Raw genomic sequence first — 9,001 nt, 5'->3', positions numbered from 1 at the left:
GTTTGAGCCCTGCAGCAGGCTCTCTGCTGTCAGCCTGGAGCCCGCTTTGAATCCTCTGCCCCCTCTCTCCCTGCCCCTCCCCCGCTTACACACACACATTGTCTGTCTCTCTCTCAAAAATAAAGAAACATTAAAAAAGAAGGAACTATAACCCCAAAGGACTGCTCTGATTTGCTCTGTGGCTGCCGCCCAGTGGAATTTAACAAGAAGAAGAACTTCATGGTTTATTTGCTGTAATGGATTGTCTAGTATCCTTCCCAAATCCCTGTTCACCCAGAATCTTAGAATGTGCCATTATTTGGAAGTAGGGTCTTTGCAGATATAAAGTAAGGTGAGGTCATACCAGATTAGGGTAGACCTGAAGTCCAGTGACTGGCATCCTCATGAGAAGAAGAAAGGATAGACAGAGGCACACAGGGAAGAAAGCCATATGAAGGTGGAAGCAGAGATTGGAATGATGTGTCCACAAGCCAAGGGACACCACAGATTTCCGGGAGCTATCAGAAACTACGAGAAAAGCATGGAACAAATTCTCCCCCTGAGCCATCGGAAGGAATCAACCCTGATTTCAGATTTCTGGACTCCAGAACTATGAAACAATAAATCCCTGTTCTTTCAAGGCACCCGGTTTGTGGGGGGATTCTCATGGCAGCCATAGGAAAGCAATACAATTGCTTTCTAGAAACTGTATGCTTTGGTTCATTCCCTTGTTTTGTCCTTGAATCTACTCAAAATCACATGGAGTGTTCCTCTTGGCATTTGAAAACGGATGCCTACTGGTAAGAGGGAGAAACGGTCATGATCAGCAATGCCAAAGCTCCCATGGTTCCTTCTTCTTTGCCTCTTACACTTTGGTATTTTCTAATCAGCTTATGCTGGCTGGTTCTTACTACCTCAACACTAGTAATTCCCTTGACTGTGGGTGTCTTCCTCTCCATTCTCACCTCCACGTGAGCTAGCTCCAACATCTTTTCTACAAAAGTCTTTGTCCTTTGTAACACTACCTAGTACATAATCACATGGTCCAGTTGTGACTCCTCAGCCTTAGCCCATTAACAGAAATTCGTAAGAAGGTAATGGCTGTGTGAATAAATGAGAATTGTAGCCAAATAGGCTGCCGGGGGTAGTTATAAATGTAAGAATGTTCTTGTTGGGAGAAATAAATGTCATCACATTTTTTATTGTACTGGTACAGACGTCGAGGTGTGTTGGTGGTTTGTCCAATATCTCGTAACTGGTCAGTGCCAGGGTGGAGATGGAACCAGACCATCCTTCCATTCGCTTCCCTGCTGTGTCAGGCAGGGATGGACTGGCCGTTATTCCACAGAGTCCCGTGGCATAGATGCCAACAGTAAGGATTTGTCTATCAGGTTGGTTTATCTGGGAAAATTTTAAAAATTCTGCTTTTCTTTCCTTTCCCCAGCCTCATTATTAAGTAGATGCCGGATGGTGAATTGCAGATTGCATTTCAATTTGTCCATTCGCTCCGAAATTTTATGACCTTGGTTTCACATCCACAGGGAAAAATGTTTCCAAAGAAGCTTGAAAATCATTGAAGAGATTGAATGTGCCTCCAGTAGCCCCCTGGGCTACATCTAGAGGTAAACTTATCTTTTTAATGTATTCATTTCTCTCATCTATGGGAACTACTGGATAGAACATTTGGAAAGAAAAAGTAGGTTAATTTAGTCAAAAAAAGAAAAAGAAAAAAAAAAGAAGAAAGAAAAGAAAGGCCTGAATGATCCCTAATCTCTCCCAAACATGACTGATTATGAAATTTGTTCTAGAAAGAGAACTCAGGATTGTTCACAAGCCGGACACCTATCACACTTAGGTTTTACAACCCCAGCATCCGTATCATTCTGCCAGCTGAATATCAGCCAACCAGGCCTAACGTCAACACAGCATCCGGAAGCACCCGTTCCCACCACATGCCCTAGTGAGAGCACAGGCTTCTGAGCGGCATGGCTTCATGTTGCAGGTGTCGCTTCGGGATACCTCTCTGGCCTCAGTTTCCTTGTTTGTAAAAGGGTGCTCACGCCATCCACTTCCCAGGATTATTATGAGGACCGGAGATAAGATACGTAAAGCAGTGCTTGGCAGAGAATAAGTGCTTCATGACTGGGAGTTATCTGTATTATGTTTTAAATTACTGTGGTCATTTGTGTACCTTTGTGCACAGCCTGGATCACCACAAAATGTTATAGGGAAGAAACTTACCTCAGGCTTATTAATTTATTTAACAGATAAAACACCTTTGCTTTCTAAAAATTTTTTAATGTTTATTTTTGAGACAGGGAGAGAGGGAGAGTGTGAGCAGGAGAGGAGCAGGGAGAGAGGGAGACAGAACTCGGAGCAGGCTCCGGGTTCTGAGCTGAGCTGTCGGCACAGAGCCCGACCGACTTGGGGCTCGAACTCGCAAACCGGGAGATCATGACCTGAGCCGAAGTCGAACGCTTCACTGACGGAGCCACCCAGGCGCCCCAATAACGCACCTTCGAATCACCTTCGGCCACATTTTGGCTGTGGTTCATTTGCTTATTAAAGTGTCTGGGCTTTCTCGAGGCTTTTAGAAACTGGCCAGCCTCCAGTGTCCCAGTGCAAGGACGGCAGAGCGGAGGCAGCAAGAGGCAGCAAGTGATGTCCTCTGAAAGGCTTGTTGCACACCTGGTTGAACGGCTCCATCCCCAAAGGGCCCATGTCTCAGAGGGGACATCTCAGACATGACTGAGAAGAGGAGTTCATATTAAAATAACGGGGCCGGGGAGCCTGGGTGGCGCAGTCGGTTAAGCGTCCGACTTCAGCCAGGTCACGATCTCGCGGTCCGTGACTTCGAGACCCGCGTCGGGCTCTGGGCTGATGGCTCAGAGCCTGGAGCCTGTTTCCGATTCTGTGTCTCCCTCTCTCTCTGCCCCTCCCCCGTTCATGCTCTGTCTCTCTCTGTCCCCAAAAAATAAATAAACGTTGAAAAATAAAATAAAATAACGGGGCCATCTGGGGCGCCTGAGGGGCCCATTCGGTTAAGCCTCCCATTTCGGCTCGGGTCGTGATCTTGTGGTTCGTGAGGTCGAGCCCCGCGTCGGGCTCTGTGCTGACGGCTCAGAGCCTGCAGCCTGCTTCGGGTTCTGCGTCTCCCTCTCTCTCTGCCCCTCCCTTACTCGTGCTCTGTCTGTCTCTCTCAAAAATAAATAAACATTAATGGAAATTTTTAAAAATGAAAATAATGGGGGCATCTGATTGTGCCGTGTGACCCCTCTGGGAGAGACAGATTCTCTGCCCTGCGGCGATCACATCGACTTTTCTTCTGTAGCCATTTTGGATGTGGTTGTCTCCTTCCCTTCATTTTTGCATATTTCTGATGAGACAAGGCAGTATTTCCTTTCTCGTCTAAGAGAGATTACAAAGTGTGGCTCTCTGTGACTTACAGGAAGGGATATGGCTGGCGGGCTATTAGGCTCGCTGGATCTGAACATCTGGAGGATTAAAGGAGCACCTATTTTAGTATCTTCCTCAAGACACCAATTTGGACAAAACACAAGGCATCTGACGATCAGAAGTTGGGAGCAGGGCAGACGACGGCGGGTTATAGATAAACGCACGAAGAACTTCAAGTGAAATGGTCATGTCTTCTGCGGGCACATGAGGGTCCGTGTCAGTCTCTGGGCAAGTGTATTCTACCAGACAGTGTGTTGACATGGGGCAAAACCTGAGCCTCAGGTCCTCGCCCCAAATGGGGAGGATAACACGTGCTCTCCCTGACGTGGTGTGATAATCAAGTGAGTTGAATGTCCGTGAGGATGGCCCGTAAGTGACAAAAGGCCACAGACGTATCGCTATCTGTTTATGGCTCAATAAGGGCGGGCTTTGCACCTGTTTAGATATACTCAGCGCATAGCTAATCTTGATCCCCAAGGAAATTGGGATCAGCAAGTGACTTCATTTGGAAAAGGAAAGGAAAGTGTCTGCAAAACTCAGATTGCCATGTATGGCAGGTTTTTGTCCTTTCCCAATGGATCCAGGAAGAATTTAGCAACTGAAGCAGTTTCGCTGCTTCATTTGCTTTCAAAACCTCAAGTCATCTGGAAACTTACAGGGTTGGAGTGGTGGCTGAGAACGTGAAGCCACCGAGGAGGGCGTTTGTGGAAGGGCTCAGTGGCCTGGTGCCCCCGAGTTCTGCTGTGTGTACCATGGAGAAGTCAGCTGTTTCCAGTGAGAGAGAGAGAGGCAGGGAGAGAGAGAAAGCGATGGAGAGAGAAAGAGACTGAGAGAGAGAGAGACAGACAGGAAAAGAGGCTGAAGGAAAGAGGGAGAGGGAGACAGGGAGAGAGAGAGAGAGGGAAGGAAAGAGAAAGAGAGGGAGAGAGAGACAGACAGACAGGTAAACAGGATGAAAGAGAGAGAGAGGGAAAAGGGGAGAGAGAGAGAGAAGGAGAAGCGGGGAGAGAGAGAGGGAGGGAGGGAGGGAGAGAAAGAGACAGGATCAGAGAGAGAGAGAGAGAGAGAGAGAGAAAATGAACTGGAAGAGATTTTCTGTGTTCAGCACCAAAAAACCTGAGGAGGAAGTCAATTTGCTCAAGCTTGCTCAGGACCTTTCTGGTGCAGTGGGGAAAAGGAAAAAAAAAATCCTTCATGAATAGGAGGAGTTGGAAAGTCAGAATTTTCGAGACTCTGCCTGAACTGCAGGAACAAGAAAGATCCAGCAGGAGACATGGAAAATCAAATGTGTCCCTCCCCTGACTCTGTTCCTTGATCTCCTTCCTGGCAGGATATGTAGAATTTGTGTTGCTAATAGAGCTCTCGAAAGGTTGCAGCCAACACGTGGGCTCGTGTAGGAAACACATTTTGGGTGGTTTTCCTTCATTACATGATGGCGGTGGGTTTATGTTAGAACAAGGAGGTATGTCTTTCTTAGTGTGCCCAGTTGAAGGATGAATGCTAACATGAGTTTTTAAGCTCATAATGGTTCCCATGCCTGCGCTTTGGTGTTGGCGAGCCAGGAATGTTCTCAGTCCTCCAAGTTCTTTAGGATTAGGCCTGCTTCTTGGGATGGGGGAGGGAGATGACTGGCTCGTGGTGAACAGACAACATGCCCCACACGCCGAAAATAATGATAGCTTGATTTATTCACCTCATTTTTTCATTAGATTCTATGCTTTATTCACTATGCTTTGCATGTGGAGGGGGGAGGGGCAGAGAGAGAAGAGAGAGAATCCCAAGCAGGCTCCGTGCTGTCAGTGCAGAGCCCCACACAGGGCTCTATCCCACGAACTGTGAGATCATGACCCGAGCTGAAATCAAGAGTTGGACACTCAACCGGCCGAACCACCCAGGCGCCCCTGCGTGTATTTCTTTTCTCAATGAATCATCACAAGAAATGGATGAGGGAGATATTATTACCCCATCTTTCAGAGGAGAAAACTAGTGCTGACAGAGGTTACATAATTAGCCCAAAGTCACACAGTACTAGATGTCAGAACCAGTATTTGAAGCCACATCTGTGGACGTGGACAGCACCGTCTCAAGTAAACAAAGATTTATTGACAATTCCTCAATTTGCAGGGCACTGTTGAAGACGCTGTGCTGTCTTACTCTCTGCCTCCCATGGATTTTTCATCCCGTGGGATAAGCAAAGAACACAGTAGCCGTAACATCACGCAGGATAAAAGAGCCACAACGAGAGACTAACAAGGTAGGTATCTGAAGGGTGGGTCACAGTTCCCAGATTGTGATAAAGGTGACTGACAAATCACAACAGGTTCTGACATGAAACAGTCATGAGAGCTGATAAGTGGTCCTCGCATTATTGAATAAATGGTTTGAAGGCCATATTCACTACCAACGGTCAAAGAGTGATAAGGGGAATGAATCATGGTTATGAGGCCGCATCTACAATGTAAGTTAGATCTTGTGTAACTCCACTTACAATTCGACAGACATCTATTGCACTGGTGTGGGAAATTAGCTGCCCAATCTACCGCTAGTGTCCCCCAGATATTTCTGAGGACTCGTGGGAGTCTTCATCTCTGGACTCCTCGTCTGCTGGGCACAGCTGTGTTTTGGTGACTGCCCCATTTCCTCCCACCATGGGATCCATAGATATGGGGCTGCTGCTCTCTCCTCACCTTCAATAGATACCCCCCATCTTAGGTGTAGATCTGATCACAAATCATTTGGATGTTTAGATTCTGTTGTATTCAATTTTCAGGGATCTTTATCCTCTCTTTACTCTTTGGGTGGATGCCAGAAACATGGCTTAACTCCAGCACCGTCCTCATTGACCGATTTTATAGTTGGACTAAAGGGGGATGTATCTTTATCTTCCAGTCCCCAAATCATAGTACATATTGAGTTCTTACCATTTACCCTGCTAAGAGACATGCCAGAGACAAAAAAAGAAGGAATTTTTAACTTTCAAAGAGATTTTTACCACCCCCACCCCAACCCTGGAGAAACCAGACTGATGAACATACGTACTCTGACGGGGACAGAGCATTAAAGATGGAACTCGGAGATCAGCTTAGCTCTTTGACTCTGGCGTGACCTTGCTCAAGCGACTCAATCTCATGTTGAGCCTTTCTGTCCCCACCTCAAAACAAAAGAATCCGCTTAGATGATATCTCGTTGCCATTCCTGCCCGACTTTTTTTTCTGATGCCATTAAAACATACGATGACAATGCTCAAAGATTTGTGACACACTGTGTGATTAAGACATGAACTGTATATGTTGCAAGAAAGAAAGAATCATAGTGAGCCGGGCGTGTCCCAGCTGGACGGATGAGAGGGGGCTCATCTGGTATTAAGAGTGATTTGATTTAGATTAGCAATGGACAGGAAGACTTTGGTCCATTTCTACCCAGGCTATAAATGGACTGAAAAGTTACTATCTAAAGTGAAATTTTAGTTAGTAGAGATAGTATGTGGGTAGGTCGATCAGGTATGCGCTCTGGATGAGCCTGCTGTATTTCTGTCCCCAGTTTGTTTTCCTAAAATCCAATTCCATTTCTTGTGCTTCTTTCCTGCCCTCTTCTCTAAAAAAGGAGCGGCAGCACATTTTTTAAATGTGTTTCACCACTTCTTCCTCCTGAGTTCTAAGGAAAATAAAAGCTTATGTAGGTATTAATAGCTGTCCATTGTCTTGCTTTTTGGAACTTTCCTCCCAATATCTCCAAATTATCCTAAGGGTTCCCCCAGGCATAAAGAGTACAGTGGTACTTAGCTTCAAAGATAACCCCACCCCGCTCAAAGAATAACACCTAAACTTAATCACACTCTTGTAAAGGCTTCTCTTCTTGAATCTGGACTATCCCTGAAACTCATTCCATAAACAAGTGATGCTACAGGACTCCCAAGAAGAAGTCATGAGAAGTTTGAGTCACTTGGAATGTTTAGTCGTAGAAAACTCCCTTTTGGAAACTAGTCACCATAAAAAAAGGATAACCACTAGGTTATCTTGAGACCGCCAGGAAAATGCCCAAGTCATGGGGAGGAGCTCTGAGAGGAGAGATACCTTGTGGAAAGAAGGGCCAAGGGGCACCAAGGTGGCAGATGTGTAGGTGAAGAAGCCACCTTGGAAGTAAGATTCCTCCAGCCTAGCCGATGTTGAGTGGATCAGAGACAAACCGATCAAATTTTGTGGAAATTTCCGACCCCTAGAATCACGATCGAACCAAAGTGGTTGTTTAAATCGCTAAATACTACTAAGACGTAGTATTTAAGCTGCAATGGATAACTGGAACAAGTATCGACAAACCATAACACTATTCCAGAAGTGTTTGTTGCATGAGCTTGGAATCTATGAAAAATGGCAGTGGAGAGTAAGATTGGAAAGAGAATTCAGGTCAGGTTGTATTGTTCTAAGACAGTTGGCTTTTTTCCATTCATAATGGAAAACTATTAAAGTTTTTGATCATGAAAATGACCTATTTTAATAAAAATTTCCTTAGAAGTCTGGCTGATGTGTTATGGAAAAATGAACGCTAAAAGAATGAGTTAGGACGCTCAGGAGAAGAGTAAGGAGGGCGTGGAGTGGGAAAGTGGCAAAAGGAAAAAGAGAGTGGGAACTGAGTAGTGGATATTGCCGTATTAGTCCGGAGTCTGGACTGTCAACTAGATAGGGAGTGCAGGGAAGCATGGAGGAGATCCAAAAGGGACCCTGACTTTGTAGCCTTTGTAACTTGAAAGGATTGAGCCGTTAATAGAACCAGGGGACATCAGAGGAGGATTAAGTTTGGAAAGTGAGGGAGAAGGGGAGGAGGAAGGATAATGATTATTTCCGTTTTGAGGTGTTTTATCAGTTATCTCTTGCTGTGTAATAAAGAATCCCAAAGTGTAAGTCTTAAAACAACCAACGCATCGCAAGGCTTCTCCGGGTCAGGAATCAGGGAGTGGCTTAATTGGAAGGTTCTGGCGCAGGTGTCTCATGGTTTCGGTCCAGCTGCAAGTGCAGGATGCTGCTACCTAGAGGTCTGACTGGGTCTGGAGGATCCTCTTCCACTCCCTCGCAGGGCTGTTGGCAGGTGCTGAAGTTGCTTGCCACGTAGACTTCTCCACAGAACTGCCACAACATGGCTTCCTCCAAAGCAAGTGAGGCCAGAGAGAAGCAGAAGGGTGGGTGGGGCAAGAGGAGGAAGGAGAGGGAGAGGGAAAGACGGAGGAAGGCAGAGCCTGAGCCCAAGAGGAAGCCATGGTCTTTGTTAGGGCCTGAATGTGTCCTCTCAAAATTCACACACTGAAACCTAACCTCCAAGAGATTAGGAGGTAGGACTGGGTCATGAGGTGAAGCTCTCGTGAATGGGGTGAATGCCTTTATAAAAGAGGCTCCAAAGAGCTCCCTAACCCCTACTCTGTGACGATGCGAAAAGTCTGGCCCTCACCAGACCAGGCTGGCACCTTGGTCTTAGATTTCCAGCCTCCGACACCATGAGCGATCACTTTCTGTTGTTTGTAAATCACCCGGCCTGTGGGAAGTTGTCGCTTCCCGAATGGACTAACACGGTTTTT

General features: G+C 46.2%; 1 long non-coding RNA gene across 1 annotated transcript in view; it reads left to right on the top strand.

Moving 5' to 3' along the window:
* The first annotated feature begins 950 nt into the window (after positions 1 to 950).
* The window catches only part of LOC113604717 (uncharacterized), a 33,842-nt gene continuing 25,791 nt past the window's right edge, over positions 951 to 9,001 (top strand). Inside the window, exons 1-2 of the long non-coding RNA XR_003426743.2 lie at positions 951 to 1,601; positions 5,560 to 5,689. This is a non-coding gene — a long non-coding RNA (uncharacterized LOC113604717). The remainder of the gene's footprint in view (positions 1,602 to 5,559; positions 5,690 to 9,001) is intronic.

Source organism: Acinonyx jubatus, chromosome B1 (assembly GCF_027475565.1).
Source record: "Acinonyx jubatus isolate Ajub_Pintada_27869175 chromosome B1, VMU_Ajub_asm_v1.0, whole genome shotgun sequence".
NCBI lineage: Eukaryota > Metazoa > Chordata > Mammalia > Carnivora > Felidae > Acinonyx > Acinonyx jubatus.
This window is presented reverse-complemented; position numbering and strand designations above follow the sequence as displayed.